General features: G+C 42.2%; 1 protein-coding gene across 1 annotated transcript in view; it reads left to right on the top strand.

Annotated features, from left to right (window-relative positions):
• Positions 1–1,234: 1,234 nt before the first annotated feature.
• Positions 1,235–23,117, top strand: part of MEGF10 (multiple EGF like domains 10) — a 170,255-nt gene continuing 148,372 nt past the window's right edge. The window contains exon 1 of the mRNA XM_041764746.1: positions 1,235–1,334. The gene's annotated coding sequence lies outside the window, so the exon portion shown is untranslated. The remainder of the gene's footprint in view (positions 1,335–23,117) is intronic.

Genomic DNA, 23,117 nt, shown 5'->3' with positions numbered 1-23,117 from the left:
CAGGCGTAATCTTGAGTATGGACTATTTGCAGATGTTGTTACTGACTGGAGGAGACACGTGCATTTGGGATGTCTCCAAAAAGAAAGTTCATTTTAATGTAAAGAAGAGAAATCTGGTAGGGGAGGATCCTCTGGCCTGGGTATGGAGCGCAAGGCTTCTTCGGAGGAGTGGTGGGAGGTGCTAGAATTCAGCCGAGTATAAAAAACTTTCCAGAACTTTGAGGTTTGTGTCTGCTTGCGTTGATCAGAACTCGGGGAAATTCTTTGGTAGAGAAGAAAAAGGTGAACAGTTGGAGAAGCAGATTGCGGAATTCACGTCTTGGCCAACCCACAGAGGGAGAGAAACCTTTCCCCCTTCTTTCTGGGGTTTGTCTCCCGGGGCCTCCCCGGCTGGCCGGCAGAGGGCGCCATTCCCCAAGAAATCTCCGCGCGGGGCCCGGCGGAGGCCTGGACAGATTCTCCCGCGGTCCCGAGAGTTCTCTTTGCCCCGCCTCTGTAAGCAGACCCCCTCACCCCTCACCCCTCACCCCCTCCCCCCCTGCCCCCCTCCCCGAGTCCCTCGCTCCACCTTCCCAACCACTTTGTTGCCGCCTCGCACACCGCGGCACGGAGGTCACATCCATCCCTCCTGCCCATATCTGCGCTCCTTCCCTGGCACCGCTGGGGACGCGCCGTCCAGCCAGCTGGCCGCTCCAGCGGGGTCCCCAGCACCCCAAGTCCTTGGAGAGCGTCTAGAACACCCCCCCCCCCACCGGGACTTTGGCCCTGGGGCGCTCACGAAAGGCAGACGGGCACCCTTTCCACCACCCCTTGGTTCGTTTCTTGCGGTGACCCCACGGTTTGCCAACTTCGCGACCCGACTCTTTGCTGGGGTCACCCTGGGAGGCGGAAGGCGCGATCGGGCCTCCGGAGTCGGGCCGGTCGGTGGGATCCTGCCGGTGGCCCCGGGGAGTGCGCGGCGCCAAGCGACACCCCCCTGCGGTCACTGCCCCAGCGGCAGCAGCTGCAGCGGCGGAGGCAACTGCTCGCATCCCAGCCCCGGCTCGAGTTACTCCCCTCCTCCTCCAGCATCTTGGGCCAGACGGGGAAAACCTTGTTTAAGTTTGCGGCGAATACTTCCTCGGTTCGCAAAACTAGGGCTCTGGAAAGGCGCCGAGGCCGGCCTCCTCCGCGGTCCACCTTGGAGCCTGCAGAGACCCCAGGTATCGCTCTCTCCTGGGACGCTACTCGGAGGCTAACTGCGCTGTTGGAACACATTTTGCGTCTTGGCTGGCGTGGGGGTGAAAACCGGGCAGAAAGGGTTGCGGTGCAAATCTCAGGATCCCGGGACCTGGGTAAGAGTTGAGCAAACTCCGTTCCGGCAGCCGCTGGACCTTGGCCAGACACTGGCTGCTTTGCTGTGGGTTTGGGGCATATTGTCTTTAGTCCGGGGACCAGGGTGCAGCGTGAAGTGGGGCGGGATGGGCTCAGGCTGGGTTGTTTATGTCTCAAGGGTTCATTGTTAACCGTTGACGTTTGGTCTTGTTACTTGGGGCCCTACAGGAACTTTCCGGAGTAGTTTTTCCCCGGAGAGACACCCCCGTTGCACGTTTTATTTTGCTTAATCTTCGCCCTTGCATTGCCTTGTCTGTTTGTTCTGTACTGAAGAGTATCCAACCTGGATGCAGGGAGGTTTGGGGAGTGGAATCAACCTGAGAACGAAAAGGAGTTTCAGCAGGACTGTTTCTGCCGGACCAGTTTTACTTCTCTGGGATCTTGACTTGTTTTCCAAACTTTTCTTTTTTTCCAGTACTTGATAATCACATTGTGCAGACTGACTGGGGATGCTCCCTCTTCCTGTATTCTCAGGATCCTTTAGGGGTGTCAGGATCACAGCCTGGTGATTTAGATCAGTGAGGTCTCTTCCTTGCTGGAATGCCAGGCTCCTTAGAGAATGTAGGGAGGGGCTGTTCTTCAAGCCATAGAAATATCTATCTTGTATTAGTCCTTTGAATAACTTTGATCTAGAACTTTTACCCCTGGCTTAAGGGAAACCTCTTGTCTTTATATTTCTTTCTGGAATTAAGGATGGTACTGCCGAGTAAATGAAGTGTGGTGTTTTATTTGACGTTTCTTTAGGTAATATCCTCATAGGAGGATCCAAATTCTTAAGGGAAAGTAAAAGTTCGGAATTTTATTAGCCAAAAGGTTCTTAGGCAGTGAAATCCATGCTGTTCCTAGGCAGAGGAGAATAATATTCCGTGCTGATTCTTCTTGCTTTTCTACTTTACTTCCTGGGTCTCACTTTGTATATGATCTTCTCAACTAAAAATGCTTCATTCCTTATGGATGACAAGATTAGGATCCGATCTTTTTATACAGAAGTGCCATCTTCCTGGCACGACTGCTCCAAAGGGTCAGCTTGCAGGATACTTTTGTTTTGCAGCTCTGAGATCAAAGAGTTTAGTGGAGGGTGAGCTCTGGGACCAGGCAACCTAAGGTCAACTCTTACCCCTGACACTTTCCAGTTGTGTGGTTTGGGACAAGTTACTTAATATCTCTCTTCATCTATAAAATCTGAACGATAATAATAATCCTTACTATTGTAAGAGTTTTTAAAAGGATTCAATGAGTCAATGTCTGTGGAGTGCTAAAAATCTGGCATATAATTAGCTATTATCATGATGATGATATAGCTAACATTATTAACCATTGTTTCACCATCATATAGCTAAGTGTTAGCTTTTGTTTGTGTTGGGATGAGCTTTGAAGGCTGTGCTCGTGTGGGCTTCACATCACCTAGGACTAGATGTGTTGCCAAATTTAACTCACACATGATTTTTGTTTTGCTTTCTGCTAGGACCCTTTCAGAGGAAAGAAAGGTGCATGTGACAGGGCTGGGATTTTATGGTTGGGTGTCGAAGGGTGCTTGGGACAGGCTGGCAGGTGGGAAATCTACACTCAATTTACACTCTGCATACTGCCTTAGAAACTCCTTATATTAATATACCTCCTTTAACCTATCTCTTAGAGGTCTGTCATTCATTTTTTCAATAGATATTTATTAAGCGTAGTGCATTTCAAGCACTGGTCTAGGTTCCATATTATGTAAGTTCATTGGGTTCATTTTTCAAATGCATGAGTGCTTGCCTTATGTCTCCTCTTCCCCCTACTTCAGGCATTTGAGGGAATCATGCGACATTAGCTCTCCATGAATTAAATCCCAAACACTTTTTAGCTATAATGATTTCAAGATCTGTTAAAATGAAGACTACATACCACTGAGGAATTGAGCAAAATATTCAGCATAACCTCTAGCAGGTTACTTCTTCCATCAGCTTCATCATATGTAAATTTGTGAGGAGTGAAGTGGGGAAAGGGATGGATAATCTCCAGGGTTCTTTCTGTCTCTACAATCCTTAGATTAGCTGCTTCACTTCATTGATCATTGCTTTTGAACCTTTTTTACTTTTAACGGTTGGCTTAGGTACATAAATTATGTCACTTCCATCATTGCATGTTAATCAAGTGAGTAATGTCACTGATATATTAATAAAAAGGGAAACGTATTTAGTTCTGCTTGTATTTCATTAATTATCTTCAGCTTTAGTTAAACTGAGAAATTGCTGGAATTTGACCAATTTTGACTTACATGAAACAGTAATTCCATATAGTTCAACTTAATATATATCCTAGCCTCCTCCACTTTGTAAGTAAGTCTTGGGGGATATGTGAAAGTGTGCGGCATTGCAAGTTTCCTATTGCAAAGCCAAGTCACATGCTCATGTATCAGCAGTGAATTTACCTTCCTCGTGATTGTCTGCTTGGTCTAATAGTGTATTTCTAAAATACAAATCCGATCATGTCTTTACTCCGTTTAAATATCTTTGGAAAAGAAAAAAAAATATCATTGGCAGCTCCCCAGATGGTGAGCACCAGTATCACCATGTACTTATTGAAAATGAAGATTCCAGGGCTTCACCCCAGAGGCAAGGGCCAGACGTCTTCATTAGAGCAGATCCCTAAATGAATCTGGTGGAAGTGACCTAATATCATAATTGGACTAATACCATGAAGCCTAATCTCTTTAACATGATAGACAAGACCAGCCTAGCATGTCTTCTCTGAGTTGTTTCTTCTACTTTCCTTTTGCTCTGACTTCTAGCCCCGCTAGTCTTGATGTGGTCCCTCTTCCTAAAAGAATACATTGCCTGCTTTTACTTCTTCTGTGTATGCTGTTTTCTCTTTCCTATCAACTTACTACCCATCTATCCTCCAAGATATGTTCAAATAAGTCCCATCCTCTGAAGCTTTTCCTAATTTTCTCTGATAAACTTAGTGATATCTCTTGTGATTCCTCGTCTACTTTGCAAATGGCTTTAATATAACATCTATCATATTATGTCAGCTGCATTTGTTATCAGGATGTTTGTCCAACTGATTGGTGAATTTACCATTCCTTATTTTAAGGCTTTATCCCACATGGCTGACCCATAATAGTTACATAATAAATGCCTAAAGAATGTGGGGGAAGATGGAATGAATGAGTGCTAGCTGACATTTCTTAGCACAGGACTATTTGGAATAGTCATTATGTATGCACTAAGGGCTGTGGAGAAGCCGCTCAAGAATGTACAATTTGGCTAGACATAGTGTACAAAGTTAGTAACCTGGAGAGGTAAATGGACAAGATAGAATATCCTAAGACTTATGAAACACCATGTGCTACCGAATTAATGTTACATGTTCAACACTTTGGCAGCACTATAATACAAGAGATTTAAAAAAAAAATTTTTTTTTTGACAGAAAGAGAGAGTGCACAAGCAGGGGGAGTGGCAAGCAGAGGGAGAAGCAGGCTCCATGCTAAGCAGGGCGCCTGATGCAGGGCTCAATCCCAGGACCCTGGGATCATGACCTGAGCCGAAGGCAGACGCTTAGCCAATTGAGCCACCCAGGCATCCCCCAAGAGCTGATTTTATTATACCTTTGGGATGGTTTTGGTTGTGAATGACAGTGCCAGGGCACTGGGATTCAAGTGCCAATGTTAAATAAATAAAGAAATTTTGCCCTGTGTTTGTCAATTTATACACACCTTTGTATTTGTTTTTATATTTGATCATAAACATGGTGACTGGTTTAGTACTGTTTTTTCTACTTGAGTACAAGGTACCTTCTTAAGAGCAGATCCAAAGATTGATGGGGCAAAAGCCTACATTTTATAAGGGATGCTGGCCCGATGAGCTACATATATTACGAGATACCTAATTATATTTAAACATTTATATGCTGCATAAATGTTTTCACTCCTTCCTCTAATTTTTCTTTCTTTAAACTTTCTGTAATTTTAGTTATTTCCTTCTCATTTGAACAACAGTTGATCTGTTTGAGTTCAATAAATGTTTTGAATCAAATATTTGCCATTTTTGGCATGCCTGACAACTTGTTTTTGTCTCACATTAAGTTTTATGAGACCAAAAACTTCTTTTTATTACTTTAGGTGTTTGCTTCATTTCCCACTCATTTTTGTGATAATAGAAACAGGCAATAACATTTAAACGAGTGAACAAACATCATGGGGTAATGACAAAAATGCAACAAAAATGTTGCAAAAATTAAACTTTTAGCTCATGGACAGCTTCACTGTCTAAAATAAACCATGAGAACAGTATTAATTCACAGGCTAATGCATGAAAGTTCCAGTGACATAGGGGAAGAGGGTAGCAGCATCAGCATGTGGAATACAAGCATCCAAATTGTTTGGACTTCAGACAAAGCAATATTAAGACCTGCCTGTGCTCTCAACTTCTCAAGGATGTGTACTCAGTATTCTGTATTAAAAATTAGCTTAATTTTAAGCATTAACTAAAATTCATTGGATTTGTTGATTTATCTTCTTTTTCAGTTCTATTTCCTAAGTGACTTTTTCTACCTTAGTTTAAACTTGCATCTGGGTGTCCTTCTGTAAGTCTTCGTTCATTCACTCTGAATTTTCCAAGATTTTGTATTTATCTCTAGTTGCTCCTTTCATCACAATTTAAGATTAATTTTTCACTGTGGTCATTCTAACTGATTTAAAAATGGTTATTGCAGAAGATTAATTTACAACAGTTAATGAGAGGCTTTCTCATTCAATGAGGAGAAAAGTAAGTACAAACCAGTGTTGTTTTACTTTATACAACTTTATTTGCAAAACTATAGGTCATCATGTGGATGTTATTTGATAATGCGTACTCTATCATGAGCTAGTCTGGAAGGTGTGAATGTGATCGTATATCCTGTTATTATGGAGGTTCATTTCTAGTGATTTATACTCTTAGATAAAGAAACTATGTAAAGCATTTTAACCACTTCAATTTCCTACTCAGAGGGCTATAAATCGTACCCTCCTCTCCCTTTCAAAGACAAAGAAAATAGTATTTCAGGATGGGAAGCCTCATCTTGATAGATGCGTGATATTAGCATCTGTTAAAAACATCTTATCTTTGAGAGCAAGCCGGCCCCATCCTAGAGGGTGACTGAGTGCCTTGTCAGGAGCATCCTGGCTGATCTGAATGAGCTGCACAGATCCGATGAGTTCTCAGACCTCACCGCAGGTGATCATCCCCAGGATGTACCTTTCAAATACCTTCTGGTAAAGAATCAATTATGTTTGTCTTCCTTAAAAAACTTTTTTTATGTTAAATTGAAAATCAAAAACAAATTTACCTTTTTACCTTCTGGAGCAAAACAGAGGTAAAAAATCTTTGTTTGAGGTCCCAGGGAATTAATTCTGCAATCAAAATGAAAAATTTTAAATATCTGCCTCCATCGATAGCTTCAGAAGGGTACTTTATGTTTTTGGACACGGAATTCATGGCAAGATGTGACTTTTGTGTTCGTTTAAAAAAGAAATTAGTTTGAGTTTTATTTTTGCCCATCGGTTATTTATTAGGTGTACAGGGCATGGAGATGATTATTATGTGGAATTACTGAGATAATTGCCTTAAAAAAAGATTAAAAAAATACAACTGGCTGGGTGAAGCTAGGTGTAGTAAGGGCCAATGGGCAGTTCTGAGAGCTTCTTTGAGAGTTAAATCTAGAGAGATGGCTTGGTTTGCTCATCAAAGACAGTGGGGCCAATGAAGAGAGAGTATTTGAGTTATGGTACATTGTAGACAGGGAAATGAGCTCAACAAACATGCGGCTGCAGGCATTTACAAGACATCTTCAAGCAATAGTGGCTCAACCATTCTCCAGCAGTGGTGAGTTAACATTTGAGGATCATTTTATGGTAACCACACAGGGGACTCTAGTACTAGATTCTGCTCCCATGGCACGATGTACATCAGAGGAGCCCCTCAGATTACAATGCTACTATTCTAGTATATAAACCAGATGTGGTTTGGGGCATCTATTGGGAGTCACGTAAAAATGGAGCCCCGTTCCATGAGAAGTTGTGAAATGAGGAAACTGCTAATTCAGTCAAAAACTGGGGCTTCTTGGTGTAGGGGTGGGGTCAGGGCCCATGTTTCTTCTAGCATCATCTGGATCTGAATTCATATTTTTCCTTAAGAAAAATATGCCATGCTGCTGTACTATCTCTTACCATGAAGTTGTCCACTGAAACACAGATATCACTTCTTATTTCTTTCACTTCCGTAAAATATCATCCAACATGTAACTCTGAGTTGCTGGCTTTTAAAGCTTCAGATTGTGGAGGAAGTTCACATCTTAAAACTTCAAGCTGTTGAACCATTAAATAATTAATTGTTGTTAGAATTATTATATATTACTTATAATAATTTCACATGTTTTTATTGGTTACTATTAATTAATTTATTTAAAACAAAAAATATGAAACCCGTATGTTTTTTGAAAATCTGTTTGTCCACACCACTGATGGAGAACTTCTTACCATCTGTGTTCTTCTGAAGGCTCCAGCCTCTGCTGGATTACTTCTGAGTCTTCCTGCAACTTTTCCTGCACCTCCCTCTTTGTTTCTGTTGCTGGCTCTACCCTCAAATTCCTATTACCTTTTGACCAGAGATTTCTTTTTAAATTTCTGGCCTCATTCTCCACATCCCTGTGCCCTGATCATTCTGATCATTCTAACCTGTCTTCTCCTCGTGTTTCCCCCTCACTGAGATTTTTGTACCCATGATATAAACTATCCCCCATCTCCTGTGCCTCTCTTGAACAGAGAGATATGCACACTCAGGCCTTCAGTGAGATTAGCAAGGCTTGTGTGCAAGCCTGGTTTTAAACAGAGGCCTGAGAAAAACCAGCAGATACTGGCTTCCCTCTAATGATTTGGACACAGTAGGTATGTTGTAGGGCCCAGAGATGTGTATTCTTGACAAGGTATTCTGATACAGGTGGTCCATGGATGCACCATAATCCTTGTTAGGGCTCCGTTGCTCCATTCACAAGGTACAACTCTTTTTTTTCTTTTTCTTCCTCCTCCTTTTAAAATATTTTAGTGACTCAGTCAGAGGGGGTCACGGAAAATAGCTAGCCTGTGAGAACCCGTGCCTTTCCCTCTCTGCTTGGAGGGACAATGGCTGTAACACAACGCTGTTCATGTGACAGCCAGAGAAAGGGGCCCATTGTTCCCTCGTTGGCTGATGCTACATTCTGCTCTGGCCAGCCATCCAACTGAGCTTGGTAGCCCCAAGGAAACAGACACACTTGAATCGGAGAGACAAAGAAAGGAGGTCAAGGCCTTTCACAGTTAAACTACTTGCAGCAATGTGTCTGAGGTAGGATTTGGGAAGGAAGAAAGTAATTCTGTGGAAGCATCATTAATCTGGTTTGGGAGCATGAGACGTGGTGTTAGGGGAACTAGTCTGTTAGAACTCCCAGTTGATATTTGGCCAATGAAGAATTGTTTCTGAGTTTGTTCCCCTGACTTATTGTAGGGTTTTATTAATTTTAAAAATAAAAAAGACCTCTCTGCCCATGCAAAGGCACATTTCTCTGCCTCTTTTCTCCAGGTTTATCAAAAACAGGTTTTTGATCTGAAAGCATAAATCAAGCCCTATGACCTCATAGAATGATTCTTTGTTCCAGGGTGTGGTTAGTGTGTGTGTGTGTGTGTGTGTGTGTGTGTGTATATATATACATATATATATATATATCACGATGTGTTCATAATGCTTCCAAGTCTAGAGTCAGATATAAGATTTGTAATTGAGAAGTTTTTTCTTTTTCTTTTTTGAGATTGAGATACAGTTAATTCCATTAGAAAATTATTGATCTAGGCACACCTGGGTGTCTCAGTGGTTGAGTGTCTGTTTGCCTTGGGCTTGGGTTGTGATCCCAGGGTCCTGGAATCGAGTTCTGCATCAGGCTCCTCACGGGAAGCCTGCTTCTCCCTCTGCCTATGTCTCTGCCTCTCTCTGTGTCTCTCATGAATATCTAAATAACATCTTTAAAATATAAAAGAAAAAAGAAAATTATTGATCTATTTGGACAGTTATGATATTGGGGGATTCCTTGATATCATTTTGATATCTCCCCTCACCCCCAACTTCCAAACTGGATTCTAGCCCCAGATGGAAAGGCTTGCAAACTTCCTGTAAAGACCTAATCCAGTGTTCAACAATTGGCTACATTCTTTGTGTCCCAGGATTCAAATTCAAGGTCATAGCCTCAGCAAGGTCACGAACTTATTGCACAGGACTGCTCATTTAGCCTGATTACTTCCTTTATGAAAAAGTATGTCATTCATTCAGCCTTGACTCTGAGTTTCCTTCAAAAGGGAAATTAGTCCCTGGTTCCTGTGGATATTTGTAGGTGGCTATTTTTTCTTTCTTTCTTTTTTTTAAGTTAGTCACAGAATGTAGCCTTGAGTGAGGTGAAATGGGGAAAGCCTTTTCTGGATGGCGTGGGCTGTGGAGAGCCCATTTACAAAGAGTGTTCAAGCAGCTGGTGCTCCTTGGCCAGTAGGAATCTTTTTGTCTCTGAGATAAGAGGTTTCCTAACTGGGAGGATTAGGCTTAAGGAGGTTTGTACCCAGGAGAGGGCAATATATGATTTTCCTGAGGTCACTTAGAACTCCTTGTAATTAAGTCTGTCATTGCACCTTGATGATAGACTATCATTGTAAATCCATTAAAGAAGGAGAAGTAAGTGGATTGCAGCGAGGCAAGTGGCTTTATTTTCTTCATTATATTTCTGTTCTCCCTCCTCTTACAGTTTGTTTATACTTTATTGAGTGGATATTTGGTTTTACCAGTGATGTAGGTGCCTTTGAAGTGGAGAAGGGGAAGAGAAGACTGTTCTTTGCAGGTGGCAAAAGGATTGTGTTAAACATGCTCCTGATTAGCTAATTAATTTTCCCTTCATTGTCATTAGGCTCCATCCCTGTGATTTGGAGGGGCTTGTTCCTCAGTGCTCTGAGGGATGGGTACCTGTGCTCTACTTAAAGTTCTGTGTTGATGCAGCTTTTGTTGAAAAAATAGGAAGAGATATGTCTTTTATTGTGGCTTTTATTGTGGCTGTGTCCCAAGTAGCTCTAAATGCTTTTTTTTTAAGGCACAGGATGTTTACTGGGACCTTGTTTAGTGTCAGAATTAAACCCTGCCCCAAGGAGGGCTTCTGAAATGCAAATGTTGTTCTGTTTACTAACTGTGTCAGTTATGTGTGTGTTCATTTTGTGAAAATGTGTTGAGCTGTTCAATTTTGTATCCTTTTTTGTATGGATTTTATATTAAATAAAAAATTAAAAAAATTTTAAAGCATAATAGTATAGAATTAAAGCTGTATAGGAGTGATAGAAAACAGTAAACTCGGGGATCCCTGGGTGGCTCAGCGGCTCAGTGGTTTAGTGCCTGCCTTTGGCCCAGGACGTGATCCTGGAGTCCAGGGATGGAGTCCCGCATTGGGCTCCCTGTGTGGAGCCTGCTTCTCCCTCTGCCTGTGTCACTGCCTCTCTCTGTGTGTCTCTCATGAATAAATAAAAAATCTTAAAAAGAAAAGAAAACGGGAAACTCTGGCAACCCCAACTGTCATATAATTTGGATCTTGGTGGAACTGGGAAGGCTTGGAGCTTTAAATATCCATTAATTTGCCCTTCCTTCCATAGCTGTAGAGCCCTGTGTCAGAAAGCAGTGGACCAGCAGCATAGTTGATGTTTTTACTTTTCTAGGCAGCAAATCCAGTGCCTAAGAAATCAACAGTGCTAGTCCTATTCTTGAAAATCTAAAACACAAGCACTCCTCTCCAAGTTGGCCAACTAACAAATCTCATTCCCACTATTCACTTCCTTCATTGTAATCTATCAGGAAAAATCAGAGAAAGACTCTGTAGATTATATATATTTTTCCTTAATCTTTAGACAACACCTTTCCTAAAGTCTAATATTGGAATGCATTTATTTATTTCTTTCTCCCGTTTTGCTAACTGAGGCAAACTGGTAGGAGGAGTGAGGGCTTAGGCTCCTCTCTCTTGCTTATTTCTGCCATCACCTCCTGAGCACCACTGTGAGCTCCAGAAGTGACACATCTGAAAGTGGAGCATCCTCATAAGCAAAAGGATACTTCTGGCATAAGAGCTGCTTGTGGTGCTATTTCTAACTAAAGGATATCAGCCATCACCAATGCAGGTCATCATAGCTGTAGAACATTCTAACTTGTTGTTACAGTGTGGAGCTAGTAGACTCAGAGAAAACAGGAGATTTTGTTTTGAAGGAGAATTTGGTGTTGTTGGCTTTGAAATGGTTCTAGCACATCTGTGAGATGTCTGTGTATCCATTTTGTACACTCCCTTTAGGTAATAGACTTGAAGGCTAACTGTTGATTTACACAAACACATGGGATCAAAGTAATGAATTAAGAGACACAATTTTTGGTCTGGGTCTAGTCCTGGCTGGCCTTCTGATTTGCCATATGACATGTGACAACCTGGCTCAGGATCTCATCTCTACCCCCTTGGACCTTCATGACCTTGGGCAGGCTACGTAAGCTCTCCAAGCCTCTTTCCATTACCTGGGAAATGCGAACAGTATGTACCCAGAAGAGAGTTAGGTTTAGCCTAGGGGTAGACACATAGTAAGTACTTAGTCAATATTAGTTATTATTATTGAATAATGTTAAAATAGGGAATAATTAACAGGAGTAAGGTTTGCTTATGTCTTTTATGAAAGAATCATCCAAGGGCTTAAGTAAGATCCTATTAATTAAATACAAAAGTTAGAAAATAGTTCCTAACACAAAATATAAGCTATAAGAAATTTAAAATATTCTAAAATATGATAGTTCAATTTACTCACAGGCATGAATATTTTTAAATGAAGATAGTATTATACTAAAAGGATAGTTTTATACCTACTATGGAATCAGGATGAGGCTTTTAGTTAATGAATTTGTTCTTTCCTCCTAGTAGGATATCAGCAGAATGAAAGTATTCCAGGATGCCTGGGTGGCAGAATTGGTTGAGCCTCTGACTCTTGGTTTCAGCTCAGGTTGTGATCTCAGGGTGGTGAGATCGAGCTTCACATGGGGCTCTCTGCTCAGCGGGTGATCTGCTCAGACTCTCTCTCCCTCTCCCTCTGCCTCTCCCCACTGTGCATGTGCTCTCTCTCTGAAATAAATAAGTAAATCTTTTTAAAAAATGTGTTCCAATAAAAACTTGTACACAAATGGTTATATCAGTATTATTCACAATAACCACAAGATGAAAACAACCCAAATTTCCACTGACTATTGACTGGAGACTGGATGAAGAAAATGTCATATATCCATACAATGGAATATTACTCATTCATTAAGAATGAAATATGATACGTGCTATCAAGGATGTGGATAAACTTTGAAAACATGATGCTAAGTGAAAGGCACCAGATACAAATGATCACATACTATATAATCCTATTTATATGAAGTGTCCAGAATTGGCAAATCCATAGAGCCAGAAAATAGATTAGTGGTTGTCAGGGGCCAGGAGAGGAGGAAATGGGGAGTGGTTATATCATTGGTATGGGGTTTCCTTCTGGGGTGATGAAAATGTTCTAGAACTAGGTAATGGTGATGTTTACATAGTGTGGTTAAAATGAAGAATTCTAGGTCATGTGAATTTTACCTCACTGAAATTTTTTTGATTTTTACTTAAAAGAAAACACATCAGTAGGAGTTTTACATTTAGATGGGATGTATCTGCATCAGTCAGTCAATCTCTGCTCTTGATGTGTCTGAGTCCAGCTTTTACTGTATGTTGGGGGGAAGAGCAAAATGACAAAGCATGGCTCCTGCCCTCTGTGAAGACAGGAAAGGTTGAAGAAACAGGTGATAGATTCCAAGTGAGTACTTCTTAGGAGAAGGAGAAATCACTGACTTTGGTGATGAGAGAAGACTGGACTTTGAAAGCTAAGTGAGGTTCATATAATCAGAGAAGACTGAGAGACTATCCCAGTTGGTAGAAAGGCACACCACCAGGGTCAGAGCGGGAGGGGCAGGGGCAGGGACAGGCAGGGGTGCCTAGAGTGGAGTGTTTTATAATGGAGCATCAACACATGAGGTCAGACATGTAGGTTGGAGCCAAGTTGGAAAATCTCTGGAAGCTGCTTAAATTCAACTGGCAGTGGATAGTGAAAGATTACCAGTGATGATAGGAGTAGAAAATCACATTAAAATGGGAAGACAATGAGGAGAATAGTGCTAATTTAATTAAATCTAACATAATCTGTTATTTATTTATCCAATAAACATTTGTTGAGCACCTGTTACCTTCCATGTGATTTTTCCTTGGTAGGAAAGGGGTGTTACCTAAGATAAACAAGGTTCCTACCCTCCTGAGTTTGCATTCTAGTACACATTTCAAGCACTGACTGCTATGTCCAGTGAACAAAGGTACTTGAAAAACTAAGGCCCAATTGTGCTATAATGTAGTGGGTTAGAGTGTGGGTTCTAGAACCAGACTTCCTGGTTTTAAATCCTGGTTTATCTCAATATGTACTAGATGTATGACCCTGCACCACTTACTCTAGAGTTCAGTTTCTTTATCAATTAAGTGAGAGTAATGATGGTAGCTCTTTCATGGACCTGTTATGAGGATTAACTGATGTAATGAATGTAAAAGACTGTATATGGCATATAATAAATGCTCAGTAAGTTTTATTTATTTGTATATGATTAATTTCAACTCAAGGATTTATTGATTAAGATCACTTCTCTTTTTAATTCCAGGGAGGCATTTGCAGAGACCTGGTGGAGGGCATCTTGGGTCTAGGTCTTTATTTTTTTTAAAGATTTATTCATTCATTCATTCATTCATTCATTCATTCATTCGACACACACACACACACACACAGAGAGAGAGAGAGAGAGAGAGAGAGGCAGAGACACAGGCAGAGAGAGAAGTGGGCCCCGTGCAGGGAGCCTGATGTAGGACTCAGTCCTGGAACTCCAGGATCACACCCTGGGCTGAAGGCAGGCGCTCAGCTGCTGAGCCACCCAGGCATCCCATGAGTCTGAGGTCTTTAAGATGGGGTACTATTTTGGATGTTGACCTTGTGAAATTAATTAATGTACAAACTCTGCCTTCATACTTCAGGAAAAAACAAAGTTCCCCTCTCTCACCAACTACCGTCCTGATCTTGGCTTGGGGACAAGCTTCCAGATAATAATCCTCCTATCTTCTGAATCGAGAAGACTTTATAAACATGTTGGCCTGAGAAGTACTGCCCTGTCATTTTTAGGAGTTAGGTGATTGTAGACGTTAGCACCTCAAAACTTCCTTTGGGGACTCAGCCACAGTTTGAATATAATTCCTCTGTGTTATCTCATAATCAGTGCCACAGACCACCTCAAATCTCTGTGCCTCTCTCTTTTTGTGAAGCAGAGTAAAATAGCCAACCACCTCTTCAGGAGGCACATTTTTGAAGTGTATCTGGGAGGAATCCTTGGAGCTTATGGGAAGAGACTGCATAAACTTTGAGGGCCCTTCAATTTCTAGAATAAATAGAGTCTAGCATTTAATCTTCTTGAGCACATAGGACCTGTATTAATTACCTTTCAGTTCCCAAATGGTCAAGCATAATACTATGGACTGAAATGTATCTCCCAAAATTCATATATGGAAGCCTTGTTCTTCAGTGTGACCATATTTGGACATAGGGCCTATGAGGAGGTGATAAAGGTGAAACGGGGTCAGAATGTGGGACTCTAATCCAATAGAGCTGATGGCTTTCTAGGGAAGAGGAAGAGACACCAGAGCATCTTCTTTTCATTGTCTAAGAAGAGAAGGAAGAGGCCATCTGTGAGTCAGGAGGGGAGCTCTTACCAGAAACTTGAACTGGCCAGTGCCTTGTTTTTGTTCTTGGACTTCCTGGCATACACAACCAAGAGAAATCAATTTCTGTTAAGTCACCCAGTCTGTGGTGTTTTGGTATGACTGTCTGAACAGACCAGGACATGCTGACTTTTTCTATTTTCTTCTTCTTCTTCTTCTTCCAAAAAAAAAAAATAGGCTAGGAACTTAAATCTTTGTGGACCTGATTAATTTCAAGATGATTCAGAACTACAGAGATGTAAGAATCACATGAAACAGTGAGCCTGACCCACACTCCCAACCTTCACTCACATGGATAATCTTGACTTTGTCACTTGCCATATACCAGCAAGACTGCAAGGGAGCATCACTGCTTGCTTAAAACTTCCCCAAGGTACCCTATCTTTCCTCCAGTAGAAGTGCTTATGTGCAGTGAAATAGTCAGCAGGGAGTGAATACTAATGTTGAGAGGACAGGAGGTAAGGGAGGAGCTCGCACAGTTTCTCCTTTGGATTTTCAGATTTTGAACAGTTGGCCCCCTAGCTCCTGGGGAAGTAGTGGGGAGACTCTGTGAGAAGGTAAGTAATGGAGGCCCTGAGCTAGCAAGGCAGCACTGGCTAAGAGAGGCGAGGTGGTTCCTCACACCAGGGAGAAGAGGTCCTCCTCCAGGAAGGGTGATAATTCCATCTAGCCCAGCCATGGATTCAGGTGCAGAGGCTTCCTCAGGAGAGCTGGCCAGATGGTTTACTTTTATTTTGGTGAAGACCTGCCTGCAGCAAAGGCATTTTTCTTCCACGGTTCAAAAGCAAAAACAAAAAAGCTTATGAGGTGGAGCTCTGCCAAGCTAATGCTAGGGAAAAAAAAATCCTTGCCTTTCTTTCAAGGCAGTATGTAAATGATGCTTCGGAGTTTTGTTTGTGCAGCCACTGGGGACCATTCAGAGGGCCTCCCCACAGCCCATCGCTTCTGTAGAGTTTAATTTTTATGGTTGTGATCATTCCATAAGGTAACCCTCTGGGTCCAATTGTCACCTTCCAGCATAACTGTCTTTGGTTGGGGATATTGTATTGTTATGAAATCCAGAGATCTTCTGAAAGTGATCCCCTCAATTTGCTTTTAAAATTTCGAACATGTGCTTATGTGTAGCCCTCTCCCTCGGGGACCAAACTCTGATCTTTCTGAATTTGTCCAGAGTTCGAGTGTGGTGGTGGACAGAGAAGTATTAACTCTCTATCCAAGAAAGATTTCTTATAGCTTGACCTAAGGAAACTCTTATCTAGCCAGAGAATTTGGAAGAGCATTTTTCATTTTTTTACCAGGTTGTAACTACTTGCAGAAATGGAATCATGAAATTAGGGTCCAGTGGTGTGCAGATTTATTCACTGGCACATATGGGAGACCACAGTGTTTTTATCTGTTAGGGGCTGACGTGTTCTCTGCTTTGATGGTGAATGTGTCAGGCTCTATGGCCGAGAAGGATGGCAACCAAGGCCTGACAGGAAGCTTTTCACAACAAAGTGTCAGTGAGTAAAGAAATGACTGTGAAGCCCAGGCAAATTTTTGTCACTGATTTCAAAGAACCAGTTCTTTAAAAGAGAAGCAGCTTCCCAATCTCTGCCTAGGAGTTGGATCCATCACAAGTAAGACCTCTGGCAGAGCAAACCCCCTTGAGTGTATGCTGGGGACCACTGTACCATTTCTTCTTCGGCATGCTCTCTGAGATGTGGGGAGATGACCAGGCCTCTGCCTGGCTCTGGCCACTGTACCCACACAAAAAAGAAGCTGTGTGCAGTGGCCAGTGGCCTTCCCGATCATTCTCTTTTGGCCTAGCAATTGTTGGCTGCTGAGCGGCTAGGGAAAGTGAAGATGCTTGTGGGTGGTCAGTGTCAGACCTCAGAATGATCACTGAAGGCCCAGTGGGGAGCCCACAGTTGAAGAAAGAAGTCGAGATGAACCAAAATGACTGAAGGGGAGATCGACTTTTGGGGAGTTTCACTCCATTGATTCAGTTCAAGTTTTACTTTCAGTGTGTTTTGTGCTGTGTTGTGGGAGGTTGGCAAAATCCCCCAAGTATGAAACACCAGTACTACCCATGAGTGTAGCAGCCCACAACTAGAACTGTATCAATTTGAGATAAATGTATGTGTTTTCTAACCCTGGTGCCAAAGAAAAGCATTGAAAGTGATACAGATGTCACAAAATCCATCACATTTTAAATTTTTTTAGCGTGCTCTGCAGTGAAACAAAGAAATGTTTCTTGAGTGAGAGAGCATACTTTCCCCACTATAACTCCAGTAGGTAGCCCCAGTGGTGGAAGGAGTAGCTCATCTGGAGACTAAGGATCTTGTCTTGAGATCTAGTCATTCCTTGGTTTGATCTTCAGCAGCTAAAAAACCTCTTCTGTATATGTTTCCTTATTTATCAGATGGGGAAGTTAGAAGGCCTGTTCTGAATGCATGAACGTGACTAGGAAGTCTCTGGGTCCATGTCTGGAGTATGTGGGTGCTGCTGAGTGGGTAGGTGAGAATAGGGTAGGTGAGTGATGTAGGCAGGCTGGGTCCAGGAACCCAGGGGAGGGTCCCCCAAGGCCAGCCAAGGTGGTCCTTGGCTTCACACAGGTTGAAAATGAGATGTGAGCCAGAGAAAATGGAAAACAGTTTATTGTATAGTGTCAGGGACCAATAGAGAACAGCAGACAGTGTCTGGGAGACTCAGAAATGAAAGGAGAATGAGTCTTGTCACTCCTTGGGGTTAGGAGTTTGTATTAAGGAATGATCTAGGGCACGTGTTCCTCCAGGAACCCACGGTAGGGTCCATCAAAGGTGAATGTCAGGTGAACAAAAGTATTATTCCATAAACTACCAAAGGTGGGGTATTGATGCCAGCATCACCCAAGGTTTCTTTGAAGCTAACATCCTGGAACATGTTTGGGATCTGGCTCTTGGATGTTACCAAGTATCTGGGGACAAAACTCAGAATAACTAACTTTCTTGCTTCTCCTCGAAATGGGAACATAGCTTCTTTGGCTTATTCAAAGGCAAAATATGGGTCGTGAGTAAACAGGGCCTAGTGGAAAAACAGTAGAGATGGAGCCTTTGTAAAATGGATTCCCTTCAGTTTCTCTACGTCATGAAGGCTCACCGCCACCGCCTCTCAAGCAGAGCCACAGTTTCACTGGAGTGGCCGCCTGGCGCGGCCATGGGGCCAGACACCAAATGCAAGAAGCACAAATGCGTGACAGAAAGAGCTTCCCCTTTCTGCTCCCTTCTGTGGACCGCAGATGCTGCATTTGAGTTTTGGGACAGCTGTTTTCCCCCGGGGGGCTCTTCCTCTGTTTTGGCTCATGGTTAGGGCACAGCCCCTGACCAATGCATGGGGGATACTTTCTTCTTAAAGCGTAACTTTAGTTAAGTCTCAAAATTCATCTAACTTCAGACCAAGTCCAAACTTCTCCTCTCCGTGATGGATACATTTTCTTCCACTCCATTATGACACGTCTCCAGGAAAACATGGAAAAATGAATTGTTCTCTCTCTTTTAATTTAAAAACTTACACACAAATTTAAAAAAAAGTTAACTTTTACACATTTTGTGAAGTCTGTTGTCTGCTCCTGTTCCCTAAGACAGACTGAAAAGAGTCAAGTGATGGCACAGAGCCTCAGTTTGGGAGGGTGGCATGGAAAGGCCAGTTTGCCCCACTTGGTAATAGAGGACCAGGACTCTCTAATCCGTGCCGCATATGGTGACCTGAGCGGACCCTGCAGGACAACAGAAGTCTTGCTGTCTCCTCAGAGAGCAGTTGCTCAGAAGCTGTGGTACAGCTGTGAACTGCTTTGTGGGGGAAGTGCAGTGTGACTTGATCTTTTAAGCTCTTTTCTCCCTCTAGGTATTCTAAATAACAACTGGTCTGAGGAGTACCTGCCAGGAGGGATTGAGATCTGCCTTCTGTATTGTTTCGTGTGACCTTAACTGTTCATTAACAGTTAGAGGGGTGGGAAAATAAAACCCCAAAAGCAAAGCAATTTCGCTGTGACCCAGAAAATCCAAGGTGAAGAATTTAGAATTGAAATCGAGGAAGACAAATTCCTCTGAAACCTCAAATTCCTTAGAACTTCTCTGAGAAAGTAAGAAGCACACACGTGTCCAGATCTCTGAGAGTGTTCATTCCAAGTCAAACGATCGATTCAGAATTGAGTCCAACAAGTAGCAGAGAGTCAAGCTTCTGACAGGGCACGATGGCTTGGAGGTGTTTGATGCCTTTTAGTCTCCTTCCATTTGCTTAAAGTTAGGAGATGGTCAGACGGTGCGATTTTGGTTTCAGTGTCTGGGTTCTGGAGGAATTGTCATCTGTTTTACAAGCTCTCTGGGAGAGCAGAGAGGTGATGTTCTGGCCCGGGAGGAAGCAGTGATGGGTCTGGGGCCAACAGAGGATCATACTGTTGTTACTACACTTGCTGACATTTGCTTCGGTTCTTGCTACCAGATTACAGGTCCATGCTTGAGCCATGGAAGAATGTGTGAATGTTTGTTTTCATCATGCAGATGGATAAGAAGAAGAAGCGAATGGGAGTCACCTATCTCTTGGGCAGACATCTGTTACTCCTTAGAACTTGGCTTACTCTAGATATTTCTTTCTTTTTTCTTTTTAATTGTATTAACTTAACATGTAACCCTTTTTAAGTGTAGAGTTCTGCGGCATTAAGTATATTCACACATATGGGCAACCATCACCACCATCTATGTACAGAACTCTTTCATCTTCCCAAACTGAAACTGTACCCAATAGATAGCAACTCTCCATTCCCCTTTGCCTCCCGCCCCTGGCAACCATCCCTCCATGTTCTGACTCTATGAATCCAACCGCTCTAGATACCTCATATAAGTAGAGTTATATAATATTTGTCTTTTTTTTAAAAAGATTTTACTTATTTATTTTGAGAGAGAGAGAGAGAGCAGGGTCACAGGCGGGGAGGAGCAGAGGGAGAGGGGGAGGGAGAATCTTAAGCAGATTCTATTCCCAGCATACAGCCTGCCATGGGGCTTAATCTCACAGCCCTGAGCTCATGACCTGAGCCAAAATTAAGAGTCAGTGGCTCAGCCAACTGAGCCACCCAGGGGCCCCACACTATTTGTCATTTTGACTTGGCTTACTTAGCATAATGTCTTCAAGGTCCATCCTTGTTGTAGCACATGTCAGAATCTCTTCCTTTTTACAGCTCAATAATATTACATCATATGAATATGCCACATTTTATTTATCCATTTATCGATTAATAGACATTTGTGTTGTTTCCATTTTTGGGTATTAGGAATAAAGCTGCTGTGAACCTTGATGTACAAATCTGTGCGAATCCTTGCTTTCAATTCTTTTTGAATATATGCCCAGAAGTAGAATTGCTGTATCATGTGGTAATCTCATGTTTCAATTTTTTGAGGAACCACCATACTGTTTTCCACAGCAGCTGCAATATTTTACATGTTCACCAACAAAGCACAGGATTGCAAGTTCTCTACATCCTCACCAATACTTGTCATTTTGGGGGTTTTGTTTGTTTTGTGTTTTGATAATAGCCATTAAATGGGAGTGCACTGTCTCATTGTGGTTTTGTTTTTTTTTTTTAAGATTTTATTTATTTATTCATGAGAGAGACAGAGAGAGAGAGAGAGAGGGAGAGAGAGAGAGAGAGAGAGAGAGAGAGAGGCAGAGACACAGGTAGAGTGAGAAGCAGGCTCCATGCAGGGAGCCTGATGTGGGACTCCATCCTGGGACTCCAGGATCATGCCCCAGGCTGAAGGCAGGCGCCAAACCGTTGAGCCACCCAGGGATCCCTCATTTGGTTTTGATTGGCACTTCCCTAGTTATTAGTGATGCAGAACATCTTTTCCTATATATAGTGCCCATTACTGTATCTTCTTTAAAGGAATATCTGTTCAAGTCCTTTGCCCATTTTTAAATTACACTGCTTATTTTATTGTTGTTGATTATAGGTGAGTTTTTTTAATGTTCTGGATTTTTATCAGGTAGATGATTTGTGAATATTTTTCCCCACTGTGTGGGTTGCCTCTCCCTCCGTTGATGTTGTCTTTGATACACAAAGGTTCTCATTTTTATGAAGCCCGATACATCTGGTTTTTTATTCGTTTGTTGCTTATGCTTTTGGTATCATACACAAGATACCACTGCAAATTTGCTTTTAAATATATTAACATATAACTCCTTTCTCTTTACTACCACAAAAATCATTACTTGTGGAAATTTTTCTTTTGAGGGAGTTTTGCTTTGAAATGGCTCTCTTTTTTTGTTTGCAGAAGGCCTTAATATTATTTCAGAATTGGTTGACTTCACTTTCACCATGCTCTACCCATCTTTCTTCTCTTCCCAAGGGATCACAAAGACTCACTTGTGGATATAGAAAAAAGAGAGAAAATGAAGGAAAGGCTTGGTTTGAAAAGAGCTTCAATCATGTATATTATATGGGCTGAGAAGAGAAAGGCCAGATTTAGGAAGTCTGGGGAATATGAGGGGGCCCTTTGGTAATCATGACTGGCAGGAAGTGTGTGACACCAAACTGGACTGCCATTTGTCTGAGAAGGCTGAAATATATTTCCTAAAGCTCTTTCTTTCCTCCACAGGCCGGAAAGGTTATTGAAAATTAGGCAAGCTCTAAAGGCAAACCTAGATCTAGGGCACTGACATCCAGTCTCTATCCCAAGGACCGAAAGAGTTGTTTCATATGTACTTCTCCAAGTGTATAAGTGCTTTTGTTCATTCCTTTTTATTTATTTTTATTTTTTAAAGATTTTATTTATTTATTTGAGACAGAGAGAGAGAAAGCATGAGCAAGGGGGGGGGGGGTCAGATGGGGAGGAGAAGCAGACTCCCTGCTAAGCAGGAAGCCTGTCAAGGGCTAGATCCCAGGACTCTGGGATCATGACCAGAGCTGAAGGCAGACCCTTAACTGACTGAGCCACCTACATGCCCCTGTTCATTCCTTTTTAGAAAACACCATATATTTCTCTTTTTTAAAATTAAATTCTAGTAAGATTCTTCTAATAACTCAGAAATTCTATCTTTTCCCTGTTTGCCAATTTCTCATATGTTGCTCATTATTATTTTGGGGTTAGATTCTGTGCACAAATCACTCTTAACAGTAGCCACACATCTGAAATGCCACGGATATTGCTTGATATCAAAAAGCAACTGAGGAGTGCATTGTAAATTTATACAATCTCATCCTTGAGGAACAAATTCCATCCAGAGGGAGAACGCCTCAAGGACCTTCTTTTCACCTGACGGTTTCAAAAGAAGGTATTTACAGGATATCGTGTTTAGTACTTTTCCATAATTTATGTCGCAACTGTGTGTCACAACTTCTGTGGCATTGGTCTGTTGCTTACATCAGACAACCAGCATGAGGTGATGGTTGTGTTTCTGTATTGTAGCATGTGTTCAGGCTTGAGATCTCCATGACATTCCTGGCTTTACCATTGGTCTGGTCTGAAGAGTGGTTCCCTGTGCCAGTCATTGTACCCACATGGCTGCTGCCTGCACAGTTGCTCGAGTTGGGGGCGTCTGGAGTTTTGCACCTTTAAAAAGTTGAATGGCGGCCTACTTTATAAAGGCAACCCTTTTCAAATAGCCTGCAGCTTCTTGAGTAGATCTACACTTGCCTGCATGCACAGACTCAAAGGCATCAGTGATTAGCTTTCCTGGGGACAAGGAATGACAGCAGTAAGTTTTTCTAATATGCATGTTACAGACCGAAATGCTACATTCCTAAAGTCACATTCAGTGGCCTGGAATCCTGAGAAACCACCTAGCTGCTGTTGCTGTTAGCTGCATATGTCATAATTAGTTTGAAGCTGGAAAATGCTTTCCACCTGCAGAATAT

Source organism: Vulpes lagopus, chromosome 7 (genome assembly GCF_018345385.1).
Source record: "Vulpes lagopus strain Blue_001 chromosome 7, ASM1834538v1, whole genome shotgun sequence".
NCBI classification, from domain to species: domain Eukaryota; kingdom Metazoa; phylum Chordata; class Mammalia; order Carnivora; family Canidae; genus Vulpes; species Vulpes lagopus.
This window is presented reverse-complemented; position numbering and strand designations above follow the sequence as displayed.